This window comes from Leucopleurus acutus (genome assembly GCF_964270905.1).
Source record: "Leucopleurus acutus genome assembly, chromosome: 1".
Taxonomy (NCBI): domain Eukaryota; kingdom Metazoa; phylum Chordata; class Mammalia; order Artiodactyla; family Delphinidae; genus Leucopleurus; species Leucopleurus acutus.
In genome coordinates, this window is record NC_139142.1 from 197,924,583 (window position 1) to 197,950,132 (window position 25,550).

General features: G+C 38.3%; 1 protein-coding gene across 1 annotated transcript in view; it reads right to left on the reverse strand.

Annotated features, from left to right (window-relative positions):
• The window catches only part of MINDY3 (MINDY lysine 48 deubiquitinase 3), a 384,131-nt gene extending 374,079 nt beyond the window's left edge, over window positions 1-10,052 (reverse strand). The window contains exon 1 of the mRNA XM_082845055.1: window positions 10,032-10,052. The gene's annotated coding sequence lies outside the window, so the exon portion shown is untranslated. The remainder of the gene's footprint in view (window positions 1-10,031) is intronic.
• Window positions 10,053-25,550: the final 15,498 nt, after the last annotated feature.

Consider the following 25,550-nt stretch of genomic DNA (forward strand, 5'->3'; position numbering starts at 1 on the left):
ACCTCAAAGGCACAGCCCTGACACCTGGCTGGAGCACCAAGAGCCTGTCATCCACATGGCTCACAATAAAAGGGAAAAAGAAAAGAAAAGAAAAGAAAGAAGATAAAATAAAATAAAGTTATTAAAATAAAAAATAATTATTTAAAACATTGTTGTAATAAAAAAAATAATCGAAAGAGAGACCACCAAAACCAAAAAACAAATCCACCAATGATTATAAGAGCTAAAAACTATACTAAAAAAAAAACAAAACAAAAAAACAGACAGAACCCTAGGACAAATGGTAAAAGCAGAGGTAGACAGACAAAATCTCACACAGCAGCATACACATACACACTCACAGAAAGAGAAAAAGGGGAAAAAAAAAATATATATATATATATATCGTTGCTCTCAAAGTCCACCTCCTCAATTTGGGACGATTCGTTTTGTATTCAGGTATTCCACAGATGCAGGTACATCAAGTTGATTGTGGAGCTTTAATCCGCTGCTCCTGTGGCTGCTGGGAGAGATTTCCCTTTCTCTTCTTTGTTCGCACAGCTCCTAGGGTTCAGCTTTGGATTTGGCCCCGTCTCTGCGTGTAGGTCGCCAGAGGGCGTCTGTTCTTCGCTCAGACAGGACAGGGTTAAAGGAGCCGCTGATTCGGGGGCTCTGGCTCACTCAGGCCGGGGGGAGGGAGGGCACGGAGTGTGGGGCGGGCCTGTGGCGGCAGAGTCCGGCGTGACGTTGCACCAGCCTGAGGCGTGCCGTGCGTTCTCCCGGGGAAGCTGTCCCTGGATCCCGGGACCCTGGCAGTGGCGGGCTGCACAGGCTCCCTGGAAGGGGGGTGTGGATAGTGACCTGTGCTCACACACAGGGTTCTTCGTGGCGGCAGCAGCAGCCTTAGCGTCTCATGCCCGTCTCTGGGGTCCGCACTGTTAGCCGCGGCCCGTGCCCGTCTCGGAAGCTCCTTTAAGCGGCGCTCTGAATCCCCTCTCCTCACGCACCAGGAAACAAAGAGGGAAGAAAAAGTCTCTTGCCTCTTCGGCAGCTCCAGACTTTTCCCCGGACTCCCTCCCGGCCAGCCGTGGTGCACTAACCCCTGCAGGCTGTGTTCACGCCGCCAACCCCAGTCCCCTCCCTGCGCTCCGACCGAAGCCCGAGCCTCAGCTCCCAGCCCCGCCCGCCCGCCCCGGCGGGTGAGCAGACAAGCCTCTCGGGCTGGTGAGTGCCGGTCGGCCCTGATCCTTTGTGCGGGAATCTCCCCGCTTTGCCCTCCGCACCCCTGTGGCTGCGCCCTCCTCTGCGGCGCCGAAGCTCCCCCTTCCGCCATCCGCAGTCTCCGCCTGCGAAGGGGCTTCTAATGTGTGGAAACCTTTCCTCCTTCACAGCTCCCTCCTATTGGTGCAGGTCCCATCCCTGTTCTTTTGTCTCTGTTTTTTCTTTTGCCCTACCCAGGTACGTGGGGACTTTCTTGCCTTTTGAGAGGTCTGAGGTCTTCTGCCAGCGTTCAGTAGGTGTTCTGTAGTTGTTCCACGTGTGGATATATTTCTGATGTATCTGTGGAGAGGAAGGTGATCTCCACATCTTATTCCTCAGCCATCTTGAAGCTCTTCCTGTTTCTTTAAATTATAATTTTAGGTCAACAGCTTTTCCTGTATACTGTACAGAAGTGCTATCAGTCCAGAAACTTTGATGCTAATCACAGGTGTCTCCCTATCCAATGCAGAGAAGTATTATTTTTAAAAACTCTGTCTTTATTACATATGGTATTTTAATTGCTTTTACAATGCCTTTTTTTCTAATTAAAAAATAATAAACACTCATTCTGGAAATATATAACAGTTTTTGAGCGTAAAATATCAGTTATAATCCCATCACTCTAAAACCAGCCACTGTTAATACTTTGATGTACACTCCTCAAGCCTTTACTTCTACCCACATACGCAAATGGAGATCACACAGCACATAGTTATATAACTTGCTTTTTTTACTTAATATTATCAGAAGAGTTTTAAATTCTCATTGAGTTTCAACAGTCATCAACACTTTGCCAATACTGCTTCATCTATTACTCCACTTCTGTCGGGCGGGGGAGAGGGCAATCACTAGAGTATTTGAAAACAAATCCCAGAAATCTTTGCGATTTATTTACAAATATATAAGAACTTAGCTCTAAGATTTAAGGTATTTTAAAAACCTAACCACAATCCCATTGTCACGCCACCAAAATAAATGCATAATTATTATAATTCCTTAATATCAACTAAAATACAGCCCATGATAAACATAGCCTGTGGTCTCAGAAATGTCTTTAATTTATATAAGAATCTAAACAAGTTGTATAGATTGTATTTTGTTGATTTGTCTCCTAAAACTCTGTAACGTATATTACAATGTTCCCTTCTTTATTTTTCTCAATGACATTTATTTATTGAAAAGAATGAGTCATTTATTCTGTCGAATTTCTCAAGTGATGAACTTTGGTAATTGCCTCTTCATAGTGCCATATAACTTGTTTTTCTGTGCCTTGTATTTCCTGTAAAGTTGTAATTGGATCTAGGGCAGTCTTTCCCAAACAATTTTCTGCAATGATGAAACCGTACTGTATCTACACTATCCAAAATGTTATCCACAAGCTACATGTAGCTTTGAGTACTTCAGATGTGGCTAGAATGAACTTTTAACACGTTAAATTTAACTCTAATTTTAAATAGACATATGTGGCTACTTCATTTTTTATCCCATTCTAAAACATTATCATTTTAACTTTAATTATATCATAAATTTCAAGTTTTCTTAAATTTTATTTAGAATACAAAGCAAAATTACTTTTAAAATTACTTATTTTCTTCTGGTTAATCACTTCTAAATTTATAATCATGTATGCAACTTCATTTTTATTGTTTATGTTGCATATTGTTTTCATAAGCCTCTGTGATGATTTTTATTTATTCACCTTTAGATGAGGAAGCCTTTCAAGGGAGGGTATTTGTCCATTAACTGGATTGGTTGAATCCTTTGCTCCCTCTCAATATCTACAAAGATTTTTAATCAGGAGGGGTTATTTTTAATGATAAACTGTCACTACCAGTTTAGTAAATCAACATTTCGAGGAAAGGAGATAGGGATGTGGTGACATGAATATCTTTGCAGTAAAATGTTTTTTGATAAATGGAAAGCTAAAGCATATACAACTTACAAAACAGTTAAACTGACTAGAAACCACAACCTACAGTGAACGGTTAAAGCACAGCCGGTTTCTACCAACCTCACGTAGTGTCCCACATGATTGATAGCTGGCTGACGTAGTGTTTCTCAGGTTTCCCCATTGTAACATTACCACCCCTTTCTCCATGAGGCATGGTCTTCGGAAGGAAATCACTATGCCCAGCCCACATTTAAGTGGCGGGGAGTCGTGCTTCCCCTCCAGGAGGATCATGTATCTACATAAATTATTTGGAAATGTTTTTGCATGGGAGATTTGTTTCCCCCTCACATATCCTTTGACCTAATTATTTATTTGTATTCATATGGACTCACGGGTATTTATTTTATACCTTGGGATTATTTTTTTTTTTTTTTTTTTTTTTTTTTGCGGTACGCGAGCCTCTGTTGTGACCTCTCCCGTTGCGGCGCACAGGCTCCGGACGCACAGGCCCAGAGGCCATGGCTCACGGGCCCAGCCGCTCCGCGGCATGTGGGATCCTCCCGGACCGGGGCACGAACCCGTGTCCCCTGCATCGGCAGGTGGACTCTCAACCACTGCGCCACCAGGGAGGCCCTAATTAATTAATTTATTTCTCAAATTATTCTAGCTTTGGCCACTGGGAATGCTTTTAGCTGGCTCCTGTGTCCCTTCGGCATGCCCTATGACTAAGGGCATTTTTCCTTTTAGTATTTCCTTCTTTTCTGGAACTCCAGTCTCATTTTGTATATTTGCTGCCCCAGTCCTAGAATTAACCATTTCACCAAGGAGCCCTAGTTCCTTATAATGGAAAACAGTATTAGAAACCAAGATCTGGATACGAGAATTCTTATTGCTACTGGACCTTCAGATGACAGAGCAAGGAAATATATGTGTATAATCTAACATGTGTATATACACGTATCTATGAGTATTTCCATATGTAACAATTTGTATAGACATTCAGATAAACATGAATTTATACTGATATCTCTAACTCTAATCAATTAGCACATGGATTATTCCAGCCCCTTCCTCTTGGCTATCCATAAATTTTCACTCCTGAGTTATCTTTTTGATCCATCATCCACTCTGGGTTCTTGATGCAGTCGTGCCTGGTGTCTTTCCTAATGTTGTTACCTGCCATGTGTCTGAGTGACATCATGATGACTTTCTACTTGGTGTAGTGCCTGCTCAAATCCTGAGCCATTTGTGCCGTTGCTTTCAACAGAAACTGATTTCTAGTGTTAAGTGGATTCCATGCGATATGTTTTCAGCCCCTCCAGTTGCCCATCCTTGTCCCCAGACACCAAGGAATCCTCAGAGTAATGTTCTGTTAGGAAGTACTCTACTGATATCTGTGACGCTAGTCAAATTGCTATGGGAAAAAAGGTCCCTTGGGGGTCTTATCTGTGGTTCAACCTGTGGTTGGAGGGTTAGACACCCAATGATCGTGCTGTTACCATAATCCAAACTACATATATCTCATGTCATTAGGCTCTAAACAGAATGGATTCAAGTTGTTTTCTTTGTTTACATGTGTCCAGACGCATATCCCCTCTGGGATGGGTCACATTAAGGAATCAGGAATACAGGAAGAATCTCCTCTGTAATGACCCAGCTTGAAATAATCCTAAATTAAAGGCAAACGTGTGCTGTTGAAAAATTAGTACACTGACCTTGTAAGTGGGATAGTAAGGTTGGGCACATTTCAAGATTTATTCTGAGAAGCTACATTCAAATTCCAATTCAATCCCTACTTAATAAAGAGAAAAATGCATGTGGGAAAACTGCCCTACATTTCACCTTATAATGATGGTTGGATTTCTAGTTCTTGTCCCTTTCGCCTCTCTCTCAGCCACTGATTTCCTGCTTCTTGAATTGCTTTTCTCTTTTCGTCAGCATATTATTACTTTGACCAGATTTCCCTCGTGCTTCTCCAATAGAGCTCTATCTCTACTTCACCCATGTCTCACTTTCTGGTCTCTCCGATAAGCAGTGCCTTTCTTCTCTTTCCTCAGAATTAATGCTTCCTTTTAAGTAAGAACAATTCTCGTAGTCCCAAGGTACAAGTGAGTAAGTCCTAACCATTCCTACAGCCTTGCTTAGTTTGGAAAGATTTTATGATCCCTAATCCTCTGCTTTGTTGCAACATACCATGTGGCTTTTGCTAATGTTGAAAGTAACAATGTGCTTTTAATCTAATTTACTAATGTAGAACAGCTTTCTTCTGGATCACAGTGGTGTAACCATTGACAACCAGGGCTTTGGCTCACGTTGAGTGTGAGTGCGTAGGATCAGGAACTAAAATTTTCCAGTAGCTCACTATCCCAGTTTAATCTCCATCAATCTTAGTGAATTAATGAGCAAGTAGTAACAGGCTAAATCAGTAAATGTTTATGAACAATGATGTGGTTTCTTTGAATGTTTATCATTCAAAAGCCATGCCACTGTGTTCAGCCAGGCTTTTATTGTTGTTCTCACTTCTCTTATTGCATTATTTTTAAACTGTGTACACAGAGCAAGTGGTTATTCAAACCATTCTTCATGTCCTCCATATCACTCTCATTCTAACAGCTAATGTACCCTTATGCACCTGAAACTCATTTTTTTTTCCCTCTAGGTCTATGCTCTTGTGCTTATTTTCAGAGGAGTGGTGCCTTACATTCTTTCTCAAATGAATCCCCTCTATCTTCACTCTTTCTGCTATGAGCCCCCCCTTTGGGGACATCTACAGCAATTCTTTCTGCTCTCTTTTCTGCTTTGAAAAAAACTCAAGTCTTCCTTGGTTTGTGGAAAAAAAAAAAGAAAAGCATGATCATTTTGAATTTTCTGTTTGTTTTAAATAAATTTATTTTATTTATTTATTTTTGACTGCATTGGGTCTTCATTGCTGCGTGCGGGCTTTCTCTAGTTGCGGTGAGCAGGGGCTACTCTTCCTTGCGGTGCGCAGGCTTCTCATTGCAGTGGCTTCTCTTGTGGAGCATGGGCTCTAGGCACACGGGCTTCAGTAGTTGCGGCGTGCGGGCTCAGTAGTTGTGGCTTGCGGACTGTAGAGCGCAGGCTCAGTAGTTGTGGCACACAGGCTTAGTTGCTCTGCGGCATGTGGTATCTCCCCGGACCAGGGCTCAAACCTGTGTCCCCTGCGTTGGCAGGTGGATTCTTAACCACTGCACCACCAGGGAAGTCCGGAATTTTCAAGCTAGCATTTTATTCTCCTTGTGTTTTTTGCCAGCGTCTTAGGACTCAGTTTTCTATTCCTTATCCCCCATTCTCTTTAACATCCTGAAATCTGGCTTCCCTCCCCATCATTGGTCTGACAACACCCCTGCAGAGGTCACCAATGGCTTCGTCATCAATTTCATGACATCCTGACTGCTCATTATCTCTGTCTTGAGCTTCTTCTTTTGAAACTCCTCTCCTGGTTGGTTTCCATGACACAATAATGCAGTCTTGCCTTTACCTCATTGTTTCCCCCTTTCCAATTTCTTTTTTTAATCTCCTGGCTCACTCACTATGGCTATTTACAAAATTAGTCCTCATTAATTCTGCTCTCCCTTATCTATGCTTTCTCCCACATATAAACTCATCCACATCCACCAATTTAACCATGGGGATAATTTAAGGTCTCTATCTGTAGGCAAGTTCCATCTCCTGAGTTCCAGTTCTGGATTACCTACTGGGCATTGTTATTCGGTAGCACCCCTTCACCTCAAACTCAGAATGTCTAAATTGGAAATAATTTTCCTTCTCTAGCCCCTAAATTGGCTCATTTTCTTATTTCTCTGTTTCTGTTAGTATTTTTTCATTTGGCTAGATGCACAGACTACCCAACACCTCAGATTTTTGTGTGTCCTTATATCACCCAGATCTCCACAGTTCCAGTCTCGTGGCTTCTACTAGAATCCACAGATTGCTTCCTGGATGCCTCAATTACTGTCATAAACACCTAAGCCAGAGCCCCTATTTCCATCTACTCTCTATGTAGAAATGCACTTGCAAACTGAGATGATCCTAATTTTCTTAAAGTAACACTTTTACCCTACAACCAGCTCTTTTCTAAAAGAATACATGGCTTCCTTATTGCCTGTTCAGGAGAGACTTAACTATGGAAGACCTTGGATGACAAGATAAAAAATAGGGGAAGACTTTTAAGGGTTTTTATTTGGGAAACTATGGAAAAATAAAGAAGAAGAAGAAGAAGAAGAAGAAGAAGAAGAAGAAGAAGAAGAAAGAAATTTAGTTTGCTTTAATTATACTGTGACAGGCAGGTTAGAGAAGGTGAGCCTGGAGGCAGGCATATCATCTTGGAATTCTTGCGGTTGTCTTTGAATGAAACGATGGATAAGAAGTTAAAGCGGCACAGTGGAAGGAGCAACCTAAGAAAGACTGTACAGAGAAACCATCGAGTTTCTCAACCAGGCAAGCTGGGTATTGACTGGTTGTGGGGGTGAGAGAAAGGGAAAAACTAGAAGCAATTCCAGTTTCAAGGATGGTGATCTGTAGGACTGTGGGAAAATCACATTTATAGGAGAATAGGAAAATACAACTATTTGGAGATGGAGAAAATTTGTGATTTCCATTTGACATATAGTGTGTTAATGATTTCATCAAGTAAATATGTGATACAGACAACTTGAGATACATTAGGAATTTTAAAACATAGGATTCCTTCTCTGGAAAATTTTCATGGTCTTCCCTGAAAAAAAGTCATGATAGAGCCATATAGGGGCACTCGTCCTTTAGACCTGGAAGGGTGTTCTGCCACTTTCAGAACAAGTAGGAACTACAGATTTCAACCACATATCGAGTTCAGAAAGAATAATCACAAACAAGAATAAGTTATCAGAATCATGATAAATCTAGAAGAGATGTCCTTACACATGATAGTATTTCTCTCTTGTTTATTATGGGGTGAATCAAGGAGGTAAGGAATTATTAATTCATTCTCATTATTTGTATGCCAAGGAATGTCAGATATATTTTTTATGATATTCACACTCACCACTCTTACTCCCCACAAATTCATTCATTACTCCCCCTGTTCACTTTGTCATCGTGTTGAGTACAGAATGGGGATTTCAAGGTTTTTATGTTGTTAAAGCAATGATTTTGTAAAGATAAAAACACACACACAAACACAAATAGATCTCTATCACCTACACATGCAGAGTTGTCACTCTGGCTTTATGTGCCCTTTTCAAAATTATTTGTTTCATAAGTAAAATTTAAACAATTTTATACCTGCACCACTCAAGCAGACTGGATACTATCTAGGCCTTTAGATAATTTCAGCACAAGCTCTAGAAGAAAACGGTTACACATCTGATACGAGTACCTGATAGAAATGTAGGGTAGATGGGAAGAAAGGGAGAGCGACGGCCCAAGGTCTTACATCAATATTAACCATTCCACTGTCCAGGATACTCACAAGCAGAAACACATGCTCTACACTTGGGTCCCATGAGACTGGTCCTCCAGCCTAGGACACACTCTCTAAGATGGGTAGAGACACATACACTATAACTCTAAGACCCAAATATGTTTACTTCTAGGACCATGAAGGCTTCCAATTGTCCAAATAGCTTCATGAAGGCCATCACGTATGTCACTGTCCAAAGCAGGGTTTCTATAACATCTGTCTTTTAGGGGACACCAACTCATTTGCCAAACTTCATTGAAATGTCACAGATAGTCATCTGGAAACTTATCATATGCATATACCTATAGATGTAGAGGCAGATGTATATATGATCTATACCACACACACAGTATTTTTTACCTGCTACAAGTAGTAGCCTTATTTCTCTGTTGGTCTATAGTCTGCTTTCTAACTACAGAGAGATAAGCCCCTTTGCATCTTATTGTACATGAAGGATAAAGATGTAAGAACTAACAGAGCTCAACACAAGTCAAACTTCAATCTAAACATACTCATCCAAACGTCCAAAGGGGAGAAAACATTCTGGAAATGCAATCAGAATCATCTTTCAGTGTAAGGTATAATTCTTCAACGAGAATGAATATTAATTTCCTCTGAACCTCCTGTAAAAACTTTCGGTTCTTTGTCCCGTCTTTCAGGCCCCAATAAATCTAGCAACATAGTAGCCTTAAGATATTAATGGTTGATGATTATTTCTAGTTTATTCTTGGAAAACTTTATTTCTCAATTTTAATAGTAGACTGCATGTCAAGTAATGAGATGAATAATATAGATGGATGGGTTATTGCAAAAGATATTGGGTATAAAGGCCATAAATTCCTTCGCAGTGTACTCAAATATTCCTAATATATCAGTTTTATCAATGTTACTGACCTTCTTAACAAACCATCTTTTGGTTTCATTGATTTCTCCTATTGTTTTTCTGTTTCTATTTCACTGACACCTTCTTTGTTATTTAAATATAGATGGCCTCCTTCACCTACATTTAAGTGGGACCTTGCATTCGAAATTCAGTAATTGCCTTTAATTAGCCTGCTTTTCAATCCTGTGTAAGTTTATAGCTCATACATGCACCACCAAATCTCTCTCCACTAGGCTACCATCTAATGTGAAACATAAATATAAGTATGAATACACTTGTATGGATAAAACTATACTGAAGCAAGTAAGTTCCTCAGCCTCTCAGTTCCCTCCAATCTGCTTCACTTACCTTTTCCTCTAGCAGACTGGGGAGCTTTCAAATATGCCCGTGAAAGACAAAAGGCAATCTTACTTCTTTTCTTAGAGGTTATGCAGAAAGAATATCACTGTACCCAATCAAGAAAAAAATCAAGAATGTGTTTCTGCACGTTCCTTCCTGGGCCTGTGTTACTGATGGTGTAAAATCTGGTTGACAGTAACATGGAATAACCATGGTCTTACCTCACCCTTTGGACAGCCAACAGTATCTCAAATTACCGCAAGGTCTTTTCAGGGTCAAGTTGTCCATCATTTCAAATTTAGCTGCAGGTCTCTTTCCCTTAAAATTGAAGGGGAAAAAAAATGTCAACTTCAGGTTGCTGCTCAGCAGCTTTTGAAAAACAAACATTAATTACACGCCTATTTTGTGTCAGGTACTGCCTAACAATATGTATTATTTCCCCCAATGTTCCCAACTTCGGTTGAGGGAGGTTGAGTCATCAGGACCCACTTTTCACTGTCAAGACACTTTGTAATCTCTGAGTAATTCAAAAGAAAAAGACCAATGTGCCTAGAAATAACTTGGGAGGTTTTATTTTCTTTGAATAGCTAAAGAACCACATGCAAGGCTGTAGATTTTAATAGGACTTGTATAGACCACAAAACCCTTTCCAGTAGCAGAGTATTACTCAGACCATTTTTCCAGTTTCAGCTCTGTGCCAAGACAACATCTTAACCACCCATAGCATATGACAGGGCTGGAGAGATCACCCAGGAGAGACAGGTCAAATCACTGCCACTGCTCTGTTTGCCAGACCTTCTTCTTATGATTTCTTAACGTCTTCCAACACTGTTCTATAAGATGTCTTAGCACCTGTGTTTCTCCCCAAAGCCATCCTCCATTGATACAACTATCCAGAATCACTAGATCTTACCAAATACGTGAAAGGCAAAAAGAATTTTAAGACCAAATGTAGTATGGGTTACCCACTGAGGCCTTGATTGAATAAAGAAAAACAGAGAAATATACTATTGCTCAAACCAGAAAGGCAGGAAGCTGGAATGTTGCCTACACCCAGAACAGCAAACTTTCTAGACTCAAACTGCTTATGTGGGGAGCACATAACACTCCCCTAATTGTGATGCAGGCCTTAAATCTGTTTCTACTACCTATATTATGACCATAAATGTTTACTGTAATGATAAAAATTCACATGACTTATTTCAAGTGGAATTTTGACCTGAGGAATGAATGCTCCATTTCTGAATAAGAACTCTCTCAATGAATACTGTCATAACTTGAGGTTCACACTCTTTTGTTCTGAATTTCAGACTGACCCTGCATAAAAGTTTTATTAATGAACCTCTTTCTTTTATTCTAAGTGCAAACACCAGAATCCATTCCCAACCCTTTGTTGTCTTTCTTCAGTAAGCTCCACTGTATACCTGGCATGAGCTAATTTAAAATTCTCACTGGACCTGATAAAAAAGAAACCTGACCAGTTGCAGAGAATTTTTGTATCTTTCTTTACTTCCTGTGGTATCTTGGAAAACAGTTTCTCCTTTAGCCTAAGAAAAGAGTTTTAAAATGGTAAAGGCAGTATTGTGCACCTTTTATTTTATATTACACACTTCTACTGGGTTGGACATAAAATGACATCCTACAGCTTTACCTATTTTGCCCTTTCCAGAACTTATGAAAGAACCATTTAAAGCCTGGTGGAATTTCTATTTTTCTAGGGCCTGTCCATAGTTATATGCTTTGAGGATCTGAGTGTGGAAAGTAAGTTGTGTTATATCCAGTGTTCTAATCAAGAGAAGGTCATAAATGGCAGGTTTTCTGTGCCATTGGTATTGGTGGACACATTACTTTTGTTCAGTTATAGAAAATAATTTTTCACTTAGAAATCAGGAGAATGTTGTTTATAGTTAAAATTGTTTTTTTAAAAAAAACAGTAGCACAATGTTAGAGACTGAAGTTCTACTCATGAAGTAGATCAATGACTTTGATGCAAATGATCATTTCCCTAAGAGCTAGAAGAGAGAAATTTGGGATCCTAACTGAAGTATTTTTTTCTCAAATGTGTCATTTGAGAAATGTTAAATTAATGTATGTCCAGTCATTATTAACAAGATTACAGGACTATAGTTCTTACCAGGCTTCTCCCTTGACCAGGTAGATGAACAAGACTGTGGTTTCTCCTTGTCTCCAAAAATAAAAGTTTATTGAATACTTAGTAAAGGATATGGGAAAAGAGCACTGTAAACCTCTCAGGGGCCCAATGTCACAGGTACTTCTCTATATCTGGCACCTGGCACAACATCTGACACAAAATATCACTTACTGATTTTCTTTTAAATTGTTCTGGAATGACTGAGAAGAACAAAGTACTGTTCTCTCAAATAGTCTATAATCTTACTGAATACCTTGAACATGAACCAAAAAAAGAGTTTGAAAACAAACTGTAAGGAAGAAAGTACATTCTAAACAAAGTAGGAGGCATAACCCCCCACCAAGATTTCAGACAATACTACAAAGCTACAGTAATCAAAACAGCATGGTATTGGCACAAAAACAAACATACGGATAAATGAACAGAAGAGAAAGCCTAGAAATAAACCTACAAACCTATGGACAATTAATCTTCAACACATATGAATCAATGAAGCTAGAACACACCTTCACACCATACACAAGAATAAACTCAAAATGTCTTAAAGACTTAAATACAAGACACCATAAAACTCCTAGAAGAGAATACAGGCAAAACATTCTCTGACATAAATCATACTAATGTTTTCTTAGCTCAGTCTCACAAGGTAATAGAAATAAAGCAAAAATAAACAAATGGGACCTAATCAAACTTACATGCTTTTGCACAGCAAAGGAAACCATAAACAAAATGAAAAGACATCGTATGGACTGGGAGGAAGTATTTACAAATCATGTGACCAACAAGGGTTTAATTTCCAAAATAAACAAACAGCTCCTACAATTCAGTAACAAAAAAAAAACAACAGAATTGAAAAATGGGCAGAGGACATAGACATACATCTCTCCAGAGAAAACATACATGAAAAGGATTATACATCAAGATCAACTGGGATTTATCCCAAGGATGCAAGGATTTTTGAATATCCACAAATCAATCAATGTGATACACATTAACAAAATGAAGAATAAAAACTGTGTGATCATCTCAGTAGATGCAAGAATAGCTTTTGATAAAATTCAACATCCATTTATGATAAAAACTCCCCAGAAAGTGGGCATAGAGGGAACATATATTAACATAATAAAGGCCATATATGACAAACCCACAGCAAACATCATACTCAACAATGAAAAGTTGAAACCATGTCCTCTAAGATCAGGAACATGACAAGAATGCCCACTCTCCCCACTTTTATTCAACATAGTACTGGAAGTCCTAGCCATAGCAATTAAAGAAAAGAAAAAGAAAAGGAATCTAAATTGAAATGGAACAAGTAAAACTGTCACTCTTTGCAGATGACATAATTCTATGCATAGAAAATCTTAAGGACACCACCAGAAAAGTACTAGACCTCAACGATGAATTTAGTAAAGTTGTAAAATACAAAATTAATATACAGAAATCTGTTGCAGTTCTATACCCTAACAACAAAGTATCAGAAAGAGAAATTAAGGAAATAATCCCATTTACTGCTGCAAAAAAAATAATTAAACACCTAGGAATAAATCAAATTTACTATCTTAAGTATCATCACCAGAGGGCAGACAGCAGAAGCAAGAAGAAATACAATCCTGCAGCCTGTGGAACGAAAACCACATTCACAGGAATAGAAAAAATGAAAAGGTAGAGGACTATGTACCAGATGAAGGAACAAGATAAAACCCCAGAAAAACAACTAAATGAAGTGGAGATAGGCAACCTACCAGAAAAAGATTTCAGAATAATGATAGTGAAGATGATCCAGGACCTTGGCAAAAGGATGGAGGCAAAGATCGAGAAGATGAAAGCAATGTTTAACAAAGACTTAAAAGAATTAAAGAACAAACACTTAGAAGAACTAAAGAACAAATGAACAGAGATGAACAATACAATAACTGAAATGAAAACTACACCAGAAGGAATCAATAGCAGAATAAGTGAGGCAGAAGAACGGATAAGTGACCTGGAAGACAGAATGGTGGAATCCACAGCCATGGAAGAGAATAAAGAAAAAAGAATGAAAAGAAATGAAGACAGCCTAAGAGACCCCTGGGACAACATTAAATGCAACAACATTTGTATTATAGGGGTCTCAGAAGAAGAAGAGAAAAAGAAACGGTCTGAGAAAATATTGGAACAGATTATAGTTGAAAACTTCCCTAAGATGGGAAAGGAAATAGCCACCCAAGTCCAGGAAGCACGGAGAGTCTCAGGCAGGATAAACCCAAACAGAAACATGCTGACACACATAGTAATCAAACTGACAAAAATTAAGGACAAAGAAAAATTATTAAAAACAACAAGGGAAAAACAACAAATAACATACAAGGGAACTCCCACAAGGTTAACAGCTGACTTCTCAGCAGAAACTCTACAAGCCAGAAGGGAGTGGCACAATATATTTAAAGTGATGAAAGGGAACAACCAAGGCTACTCTATCTGGCAAGGATCTCATTCAGATTTGACAGAGAAATCAAAAGCTTTACAGACAAGCAAAAGCTAAGAGAATTCAGCACCACCTAACGAGCTCTACAACAAATGCTAAAGGAACTTATCTAAGTGGGAAACACATGAGAAGAAAAGGACCTACCAAAAAAACCCCAAACAATTAAGAAAATCGTAATAGGAACATACATATCGATAATTACCTTAAATGTGAATGGATTAAATGCTCCAACCAAAAGACACAGGCTCGCTGAATGGATACAAAAACAAGACCCATATATATACTGGCTACAAGAAATCCACTTCAGACCTAGGGACACATACAGACTGAAAGTGAGGGGATAGAAAAAGATATTCCATGCAAATGGAAATCAAAAGAAATCTGGAGTAGAAATACTCATATCAAATAGACTTTAAAATATAAAATGTTACAAGAGACAAGGAAGGACACTACATAATGAGCAAGAGACCAATCCAAGAAGAATATATAACAATTATAAATATATATGCACCCAACATACGAGCACCTCAATACATAAGGCAAATGTTAACAGCTATAAAAGAGGAAATCGACAGTAACACACTAATAGTGGGGGACTTTAACACCTCACTTGCACCAATGGACAGATCATCCAGAAAGAAAATTAATAAGGAAACACAAGCTTTAAATGACACAATAGACCAGATAGATTTAATTGATATTTATAGGACATTCCATCTGAAAACAGCAGATTACACTTTCTGCTCAAGTGCACATGGAACATTCTCCAGGATAGATCACATCTTGGGTCACAAATCAAGCCTCAATAAATTGAAGAAAACTGATATCATATCAAACATGTTTTACAACCACAACACAATGAGATTAGAAATAAATTACAAGGAAAAAATGTAGGAAAAAAATACATAGAGGCTAAACGACATGCTACTAAATAACCAAGAGATCACTGAAGAAATCAAAGAGGACATCAAAAAGTACCTACAGACAAATGACAATGAAAACACAATCCAAAACCTATGAGATGCAACAAAAGCAGTTCTAAGAGCAAAGTTTATAACACTATATTCCTACCTCAAGAAACAAGAAAAATCTCAAATAAACAATCTAAACTTACACCTAAAGGAACCAGAGAAAAAAGAACAAACAAAACTCAAACTTAGTAGAAGGAAAGAAACCATAAATATCAGAGGAGAAATAAATGAAACAGTAACAAAGAAAACAATAGCAAAGATCAATAAAACTAGAAGCTTCGAGAAGATAAACAAAATTGATAAACCTTTAGCCAAACTGATCAAGAAAAAGAGGGAGAGGACTCAAATCAATAAAATTAGAAATGAAAAAGGAGAAGTTACAATGGACACTGCAGAAATACAAAACATCATTAAGAGACTACTACAAGCAACTCTGTGCCAATAAAATGGACAACCTGGAAGAAATGGACAAATTCTTAGGAAGGTATAACCTTCCAAGACTGAACCAGGAAGAAATGAACAGACCAATCCCAAGTAATGAAATTGAAACTGTGATTAAAAATCTTCCAACAAACAAAAGTCCAGGACCAGGTGGCTACACAGGTGAATTCTATCAAATGTTTAGAGAAGAGCTAACACCCATCCTTCTCAAACTCTTCCAAAAAATTACAGAGGAAGGAACACTCCCAAACTCATTCTACAAGGCCATCATCACCCTGATACCAAAACCAGACAAAGATACTACAAAAAAAGAAAATTACAGACCAATATCACTGCTGAATATAGATGCAAAAATACTCAACAAAATACTAGCAAACAGAATCCAACAACACATTAAAAGGATCATACACCATGATCAAGTGAGATTTATCCTAGGGATGCAAGGATTCTTCAATATATGTAAATCAATCAATGTGATACACCATATTAACAAATTGAAGAATAAAAACCACATGATCATCTCAATAGATGCAGAAAAAACTTTAGACAAAATTCAAAACCAATTTATAATAAAAACTCCCCAGAAAGTGGGCATAGAGGGAACCTACTTCAAAATAATAAAGGCCATATACAACAAACCCACAGCAAACATCATACTCAATGGTGAAAAACTGAAAGCATTTCCACTAAGATCAGGAACAAGATAAGGATGTCCACTCTCACCACTATTATTCAACATAGTTTTGCAAGTCCTAGCCACAGCAATCAGAGAAGAATAAGAAATAAAAGGAATACAAATTGGAAAAGAAGAAGTAAAACTATCACTGTTTGCAGATGACATGACACTATACATAGACAATCCTAAAGGTGCCACCAGGAAACTACTAGAGCTAATCAATGAATTTGGTAAAGTTGCAGGATACAAAATGAATGCACAGAAATCTCTTGCATTCTTATACACTAACAACGAAAGATCAGAAAGGGAAATTAAGGAAACAATCCCATTCACCATTGCAATAAAAAGAATAAAATACCTAGGAATAAACCTACCTAAGGAGGTAACTGTACTCAAAAAACTATAAGACACTGATGAAAGAAATCAACGATGACATAAACAGATGGACAGATATACCATGTTCATGGATTGGAAGAATCAATATTGTGAAAATGACTATACTACCCAAAGGAATCTACAGATTCAATGCAATTCCTATCAAATTACCAATGGCATTTTTTACAGAGCTAGAAAAAAAATCTTAAAATTTGTATGGAGACACAAAAGACCCCAAACAGCCAAAGCAATCTTGAGGGGAAAAAACGGAGCTGGAGGAATCAGACTCCCTGACTTCAGACTATACTACAAACCTACAGTAATCAAGACAATATGGTACTGGCACAAAAGCAGAAATATAGATCACTGGAACAGGATAGAAAGCTCAGAGATAATCCTACCCACCTACGGTCAACTACTCTATGACAAAGGAGGCAAGGATATACAATGGAGAAAAGACAGTCTCTTCAATAAGTGGTGCTGGGAAAACTGGACAGCTATATGTAAAAGAACGAAATTAGGGCTTCCCTGGTGGTGCAGTGGTTAAGAGTCCGCCTGCTGATGCAGGGAACATAGGTTTATGCCCTGGTCCGGGAAGATCCCACATGCCGCGGAGCAGCTGGGCCCGTGAGCCATGGTCGCTGAGCCTGCGCACCCTGAGCCTGTGCTCCACAACGGGAGAGGCCACAACAGTGAGAGGCCCCAAAGCATGAAATTAGAACACTCCCTAACACCATATACAAAAATAAACTCAAAATGGATTAAAGACCTAAATGTAAGACTGGACACTATAAAACTCTTAGAGGAAAACACAGGAAGAGTACATATGACATAGATCACAGCAAGATCATTTTTGACCCACCACCTAGGGTAATGGAAATAAAAATAAACCAATGGGACCTAATGAAGCTTAAAAGCTTTTGCGCAGCAAAGGTAACCATAAACAAGACGAAAAGACAACCCTCAGAATGGGAGAAAATATTTGCAAATGAATCAATGGACAAAGGAATAACCTCCAAAATATATAAACAGCTCTTGTAGCTCAATATTAAAGAACAAACAACCCCATCCAAAAGTGGGCAGAAGACCTAGATAGACATTTCTCCGAAGAAGACATACAGATGGCCAAGAGGCACATTTAAAGCTGCTCAACATCACTAATTATTAGAGAAATGCAAATGAAAACTACAATGCGGTATCGCCTCACACCAGTCAGAATGGCCATCATCAAAAAATCTACAAACAACAAATGCTGGAAATGCTGTGGAGAAAAGGGAACCCTCTTGCACTGTTGGTGGGAATGGAAATTGATACAGCCACTATGGAGAACAGTATGGATGTTCCTTAAAAAACTAAAAATAAAATTACCATATGACCCAGCAATCCCACTACTGGGCATATACCCAGAGAAAATCATAATTCAAAAAGACACATGCACCCCAATGTTCACTGAAGCACTATTTACAATAGCTAGGTCATTGTCAGTCACCTAAATGCCCACTGATAAAAGATGGATAAAGAAGATGTGGTACATATATACAATGGGATATTACTCAGCAATGAAAAGGAACAAAATTGGGTAATTTGTGGAGATGTGGATGGACCTAAAGACTGTCATACAAAGTAAAGTAAGTCAGAAAGAGAAAAACAAATATTGTATATTAAAGCATATATGTGGAATCTAGAAAAATGGTACAGATGAACCAGTTTGCAAGGCAGAAACAGAGACACAGATGCAGAGAACAAACATACAGACACCAAGAGGGGAAAGCGGGGGGTGGAGGGCGATGAATTGGGAGATTGGGATTGACATGTATACACTAAAAGGTATAAAATAGATACCTAATAAGAAAAATATATATAGAACACTTTGGCACCCTAAAAAATAAAGTATCATCATACATGTTTTGATATATAATATTCTTTATTATTTCATTCTAATGGCTTTGAAATTTTTTGTATTCTTGAATTAAATGTTTTTGAACTTCAAATATATGATGTGTTAGATATATTTTTATTATTAACTTTAAGAAAAACTTTACTGAGGTTAAGAATGTTCTATATGATTTCGTTATATTGTTGAGACGTTGTTGATGGTCTAGTAGGCAATTACTTGTTATAAATGTCCCTTGTGCTTGAGTAAAATGTGTATTTTATAGTATAAGTTCTATATATGAGTTTGTTCATGTTATCAGATAATGGTTCATTAATATATTTGGTGTCCTTGACCTAAACATTATTGGGGTACTTATGTTAAAATATTCCATTTTTATTTAAGTTTGTTTCTCTGTTTAACTGTGGCAAGTTCATGTAGTTGAAGGCTATGTTATTAAAGGCATAGAAGATGATTTATAATGACTCCTTTATCCTTAAAATGCTTTTATTGTTCATTTTGTTTTGCTTTACCCTTTTCTTTGCCTGATCATAACATCCCTATACAGTATTATCACATTCTGTGTGTACCAACACCTTTTTCCATATCTTACTCTGTCATCTCTTCACTTTTTAAAATAAAAAATAGGCATATGCTTTTTAAAGAGGTGTATCTAAATCTCTTTCCTTGAGTAGGTAAATCTAATTTATTCACATTTATTGTGATTACTGGTAAAAACTCATTTTGTGTTTTCTATGAATCATGTCTCTTTTTCCCCCTCATTTGCCATGATAATGAGTAAGTTTTCTGTCTGCCATTCAAGAGCATCACAATGATGCTCAGATGCTCAGATGATGCTCAGATGACTCACAATGATGAGTCAGATGTAGATTTATTTTTATCATACTCTTTGATATGAAGTTTCATGTCACTCTGTAATTCTATAAAATTCTCAGTCATTTTTCCTTTCTCTCACTAGCCTTCTGTCTTTGAGGACCTACCATTAGACTCACGTTGGAGCCTCTACATCCTCCATCTCTTAATCATTTTTCAGGGCTGCATTCTGTGTAACATCCTCCAATACATATTCCAACTTACCAATTCTCTCTACAATTTTATCTCATCCCCTTTTTAAGTTTCTTTTATCCAATGACTCTACTAACATCTAGCATTCTATATGTTCTTATTTGCAAATCTTGTTTGTCACAGTGTCTTAGTCTATCATTGTGATTTTAGTTACTTTCTTATTGTCCTGTACATTTTTGAAGCCCTGTATTCTCTTTCAGATTTTTCTCTTTTTTCAAGTCCTTGTGATGTTAATCCTCTTGTTTGTTTGCAAGGTGGCTGTATCTGAGGGAGACCCTGGTTCTCTGGGTTATTGAAATATCCCAACAGAGTGGTTTTACATATGCTTCTGTCAGCTGCCCCAGGAATTTCCCTGATCCTGGACCTGTTAAATGTCAATTACTCACCTGAACTGTCAGGTCACATAAATTCAGACTCCACAAATGCATATGCCATATGTTTGGGATTTCAACTCTTAAAGTATTTTATACTTGTATCCAAAGTCTTAAGTAAAGGCAAATTTTTTGATTCTCCAAAAATTATAGTCTAGTCACAGTCTCCTATTCACAAAGGGGTACCAGTTATAAGATTATTGAAGGGATATCATGTCCAGCTCATTGCCTTGGGTGGGTTTAAAGCAGTATCATCTAATCCCACATTGTCATTAAGACCTCAGATGCAGAACTTTAAATCCTGTTTCTGTGTTCAGTACTCCCATGGATCATAGCAGCTTTCTCAGTTTGTGAGACTAGTAATTTGATTTCCATTTCTTCTTCATACGTAACACGTGGGATTTTTAATTCTTTTTTGAGCTTGATATGTACAGAAAGTAATTATGGTTACTATATTTATTCACCACTTGCATGTGTTTAGAGTGAGGCATATCAGTGTTAGATAAGTATGCCTTATTTTACATTCTTATTTCTCAGCATGGTTATACACTGTATTGTGCTTTATTTTTTCACCTAACAACTAATATTGTGATTATTCTCTATCAATAATCATAATTTTTGTCTTTTTAATGGCTGCCTAGTATTCCATTATGTTTATGCAGAATAATTCGTGTAACCAGACTATTTCCCATAACATTTAAACTAAAAAAAGAATGTTCTCACTGCACGAAATGTGGAAAAGATAGAATATGTTGATGCTTATGTTTCTAGTTCTTTTTCTTTCATATATATTGAATTTATATGCAAACTTATATGATTTGGTAACCTGAACTATTAGTTTAGTGAACACATTTTATATCTTTAAATATTCTTTAGTAACTACTATGATTATATAGTAATGCATTTTAGGGATACATAAAAATTTATTTTACCATATCACATTTGGATATTTAAGTTGTTCCAAACTATTCACTAACATAAATAATGTCTAATGCACATCCTTACATATTAATATTTTTATGTCTCTTATTATCATTGCTCACTTAGGATTAATTACTACAAATGGAATAATCAGTTCAAAGGTATAAATATTGTATGATTTTGATACATATTGTGAAATTGCCTTCCAAAATTATATTCCAAGTTGCCTAAAATTCCTCCAAGGGAGTATAAATGCCTACTTCCTCATATCTTCTTCAATGTTTTCACATTTTAAAATTTTTGCAAAAACGGTGGGCAAAACATTGGCATTTCGTTGTTTTAATTTACATTTCTTTAGTGAAACTAGGGATCTTTTCATATGTTTACTTTTTATTTCTTCTGTGAATTGCCTGTTTATACTTTTGCCCATTTTTCTACTGCAATATTTTTTTCTTTTTCATATTCATCATCTGGTTGTCTATAATAGACCATATATTCTGGAAGGGTACATAAGTATTTCATTATGAAACTTGCATACCTTAAAATATCTATTTTTATCATGTGTGATCGACAGCTTGCTTGATATAGAATTCTTAGATCCCATAGTGAAGCAGGAAATGTTCACCCAGACTTGGGTTTTCCCACTTGTTAGGCAAATGTGTGCTCCTTGAATTCCCTCATGGTACACCCATTTGCAGTTATAATCTTCCACTGAGTCTTAAACTGCCAGGCTAATTTATGTAATTTTCAATTCAGTCATCATTCAGCCTGTAAAACTATGGATAAAGCCTGCAGTATGGGAGCCTGAAGCAGAGGAATCACCTCTGAGCAGTTTTTCCTCCATGACTGTTATGAAGCAAAACTGTTGGGATGCTGCTCAAATTTCTGCCTGGGTCTTTATGGTGTCACTTCTCACACTACCCATATGGTATTTGTCTACCTATGTCATGATGCCCTCATGCACAGATGACTTTCACCATGGAAACCCAGGAGTCTCCACACAGGACTGGTAGAAGGCAACTTATCCAAAGTAGTAGATGAGACTTCGCATCTTACATTCTGTGATATCAGCTTGTCCCCCGTGTCAGTGGGCATTAGTGGGGCTCTGCTATGACTTTTTTCTCCTTACTCACCCTACTACTCTACTGCTTTCTCTAGAGGCTGACAGGTCTTTTAATATCTTGCTCAATGGAGTCCCACTAGCACAACATCTCACAAAAAAATCCTAGACGTTTTGAACATAGGGCTGACACCTTTCTCATTTTCCCAAATTAGATGCAGGTTTTAATTCTTCTTCCTTCCTTTGGTCATTTGCTTGGAGGTTTGAGAGGATGGAGCAAGAACTGTTAATTTTATCATCTCACCAAGAAGTTCAGTCTTTGATTTCTTCAGGTCAATCAGTGTGGTCACGTAGTGTGATTTTCAAACTTGGACAGTAATGGAAATTACCAGGGGTGATTGTGTACAAGGTAGATGCCAGCCCCTCACTTCCAGAGATTCAAATTTAGTAACTCTGAGACGTACCCATAACCTATATTTCTGATAGGCAACACCCCCTCCAGGTGATTCTCATATAGGTCCTACCATAGTTTGAGAAAACCCAATGTAAGGAAAATTTAAAAAAAAACTAAACCAGTGGTTTTCCAAGTATGACCTGTAGATAGGTAAATAAGGTCTACAGATCAGCTTCACCCGAGAACTTGGTGGGAAAGTAAATTTTGGGACCACAACCCAGACCTACTAAATGAGAAACACGGGGGGTGGTGCCCAGCAATCTGTATTTTAACAAGCCCTCCAGGGGTTTCTGATGCATGCTCAAGTTTGAGAATTACTGAACCAGTGGGTGAGCCAGAAATCCCATGTTCTAACCTGAGACTTGCCTCTAGCTATAGCTCAGTGACCAGGGGAAATTTATTCACTCTCTCTGGATTTCAACTTCCCATTACAATGTAAGGATGAGAGGTCAAATATCTCCAAGGATCTTTTAAGGTTTAATCTCAAAACTATTTTATAACACCTTCCATGTTTCATTGTACTTTTTTCATGAAATAAGTTATATTTGGTTGAGCCTTGAGCACTATTATTTATATTCCATAGGGATGCCCCAGCATCCAACAGCAGCTATTTCCATGGAGCTAATCAATCGAGCCCAGAACAATTCAAAATATATGCATAGATGTTAACAATAATCCTGAGTGTGGACTGCATATAAATCCATGGGCAATGGTTGTTTTTCTTTCTTCTTTTCTTTTTTTTTTAACATAAAAAGGCTGGGCTCCATGGGCATGTGGTTTTCTTCATCTCATTTTCTTCATCTGGCTCATTTGATCTTAATTACTAGGGCTAGTTCTTGAATTGCAGCAGCTTGTTCTAAGTAGCATATGGCAGAAGGTGCTAAGCACAGGCAGCAGACAATGTGTTACTAAAAGGAGAAGAAATTTTCCTTTACATAAGAAGCCATATGCAGTCCAAATTTATCCATACTGTATCACTGAAATGTGTATGGATTTTAAAACTTCATCTATGATTTTTCACAGGTATCGGTTTCATCGTTTGCATATTCAACATAAGACCTGCAGAGATTTTCAGAGTCCGTTTCAAAATACTCTGACTGTTCCTATCAGTAACTTCAGGGACCACCATCCATTGCCTCCTCTTGGAAAGTTTTGCTGAAAACCTCTTAGGGCAGCCTTCTCCCCACAGCATCCTCAGTTTTCAGGTCTCAGATGTCTTGATGTCAAGGGGCTCTTTCTGTGAAAGCAGCACAACTGTGAAAGTTGTCACACTCCTGCTTCAGGAGACAGGAAAGCAAAGAGTCTGCTCTTTTTCTCCGTCCTGACTCCTTTGTCTCTCTCATTGAGAGGCAGCGAACCTCTGGAGCTTCTCCCTTCTACGCCTTAGAGCACACCTGTGAAGCATCAGAGCCTCAGAACATGGCAGGGTGCCAGCCATCTGGATGTGGCCTTCTGCAAATGGTCTTCATCACCACACTTCTCCTTGGAAATCCTGTCTTGAGCACTGCATCCCTCTTCGCCTCACCTGGCTTCATCTGCTGTCACCCTACTTCGGCACCAGACCTCTGAGAGCACACATCAGACACTCGGTCTTTACTGAGATTCTTTTTCTTTTACAGCAACTGCTCTGGCTCATCATCATCCTTGGAGCTTCATATTCCCAACTGCGGCACCTCCGAAATATAACTGCTTGGCACTGTGTCTCTGACATCACAGTCTGTTGCCATGGCAAGTGCCACCAATTCAGCACGATGACTTCCCCGCCAGAAGGAGAGGATGCGCTGAGAGAGACAACATTTGTTTAAGCATAAATATCTTTGATATTTAGCAAAGAGGCAAGAGACTATATGGAAGACAACAGAGGAAGCAAAAATTCCAATTTATAGGAAGCTTAGCTTTCAGGGTTCCTCTTTGGTACCAGTCAGGTGCTCAGCTTTCTTGAGCTCTTCACATTAGAGCAGAATTTCAAGGTGATTATATCTTCGACTTTCAGGTTCACTGGGAATAACATTGGAGGTTGAAAGCATTTAGAGTTCGAAAATGCCACATCTGCTTTTTCACGTTGCCATCAGATGATTATCTTGGTAGAAAGATGAGCAGCAGCCATTCTAAATAGAATCGCTCATCTCAGCAAAGCCTTTCCAAGGAAGCCAGTTCACAAACAATGTAAGCTAGTTTCTCCCTCTGCAATTCTGCTAAGACTCAGGCCCCAATCTCTGCTGGGTATGAACCCTCCTAATAATGTCTACTGTTGAATTTACAGAGTTTCTATGAACAGTTTTTCCAAGAGCCTTGCCAAACTCAGAATCTGCTCTCATACATGGATGTAACTTTGAAATGGAAACTTGAGAACCTTGTGTCTGGAAAACTACAAAAGTTACAGTCTACTTTTTACTGTTACCTAATGGTGACTTGTAATTTGCTACTTAGGATTCTGAACAAAAGAGCAAATTTGAATGAAAATGTCTAACTCTCCCAGTCCCTTTTTGATTCCTGTTAAAATGGAATTTTTAAAGGGGGTCAAAACTGTATTATTTGCTGGATACTCAATACTCCAGATCCATGCCAAAAACTCTGAAAAATCTCCACAAGTGTAATGACATCAAAGACCAGGAGTATTCTGATCCTCTACTGCCTGCATGAGAAATAACAACTCTCCCTGCGAGGCCATACAGCGTAACTCCACTCACACCCCTGAAGTAAAACAGGCAAAGCCTGTACACGGGTGTGGTTTATCGATTAATTACGGAGTTCCTCTTGGTCTCAGCAGGCCTGGGAAGTGCACCAGGCACCAGAGGATATACCTAACAGGAAACCCCAAGTAATGCTTCCTCAATTTTCATTTGCATTAAAGGAAAAATATAGGGGACATGAATGAGGCAAGAGGGTTGGG